Genomic DNA, 1,525 nt, shown 5'->3' with positions numbered 1-1,525 from the left:
TGAATTTAATAAGAACCCAGAATTTTGTCAGCAGTTTCATTCATCATTTGGTATTTGGGACAGTTGCTGCTTATCCATCTTCACTTCCTCTCTGAACATATAACAACTTGTTACTCACACAATATTATAGCAGTGGGGTTGCCTAGCAGCACCATAACAGTGCAGAGTTTGCAGGAAATTTTTGGTGGTGTGAGTAATGACCTTCAGACAACAGAACATGGATGCACTGCTCCACTGTTATAAATGCTTCCATATGGTGCATTTTCAAATCCCTTTTTTGGATGCAGTTTGTGGAAGTGTGACTGCACACAGAGCTCGGTGGAATAAAAGGTTATCTTGTCTTATAATCAACTGTTGTTGTACCTCCACTTACTAGTGTTTTTTCCCCCACAGATATCAGGGAATTAAGTCAGATGCAGCATACTGACCTCCAGGAGCAAAGTCCGTTTTAACTCCCTGGCAGAAATATGCGACAGCAATCCTCCCTCCATCTGGTCTGAACATTTTAAGAGTTCAGCTAGAAGAGTGATGATGAGTCCTTTCTTTTTAACATCCACTTTAGTCCACTGCCTTATAATGGATTCCAGACTACTATCCCATTATAAAAACAGATTGCAGTGATTTTTGAGTAATTAATGACTATATTTAGGTGAAAACAGTTCAAAGACATGTTAAAATATAATGTGAACAATGCATTTTAAGAAAACTGCAACAGGAACATGGTTCTCATTGTGTTTCAATAACCTCTCTTTTAAATACACACTTTGGTTTTGTCATTGTTTCTGTCATTAATACGCACTTTGGCAGCACGGTGGCATGGTGGTTAGCACTGTTGCCGCACAGCAAGAAGGTCCTGAGTTCAATTCCACCATCAGGCCGGGGTCTTTCTGTGTGGAGTTTGCATGTTCTCCCCGTGTTTGCGTGGGTTCTCTCCGGGTACTCCGGCTTCCTCCCACCGTCCAAAGACATGCAGCTTGTGGGGATAGGTTAATTGATTAATCCAAATTGCCACTAGGTGTGAATGTGCAAGTGAATGAGAGTGCGAATGGTTGTCTGTCCCTGTGTGTTGGCCCTGCGACAGACTGGCGACCTGTCCAGGGTGTACCCTGCCTCTCGCCCTATGACAGCTGGGATAGGCTCCAGCGCCCCCCGCGACCCTGAAAAGGATAAGCGGAAGCGAATGGATGGATGGACTTTGGTAAGTGAGAAGGCCAATGACTGGAGGAAAGCAGAATATTCTACAGTTCTTGCTTGATATGGGGTTTCAGCTCTTCACAAGTTCATTGCCTCCTTTGTCATAAATTTAGCTTAACAGCAACATTGCACAGAGTCCTAATATTCACTGTCTATTAACTCAAATTTCTACCAACAACTTGAAAATGCTAACTGTTGCAGCATAGCACAGCTTAAGAGTGGTCCACCATTTGCATCCAAATGGTTGGGCACATTTTGTATGTAACATCTGCACGTTCTAAGATTTTTTGCATCATTTTATGATATAAATGATCCATGAAAAGATCAGGGT

This window comes from Aulonocara sp. 'chitande type north' Nkhata Bay, linkage group LG16, assembly GCF_057382095.1.
Source record: "Aulonocara sp. 'chitande type north' Nkhata Bay isolate Kocher_YH1m ecotype deep benthic linkage group LG16, A_spYH_male_GT1.1, whole genome shotgun sequence".
Taxonomy (NCBI): domain Eukaryota; kingdom Metazoa; phylum Chordata; class Actinopteri; order Cichliformes; family Cichlidae; genus Aulonocara; species Aulonocara sp. 'chitande type north' Nkhata Bay.
Note: the sequence above shows the minus strand (reverse complement) of the source record.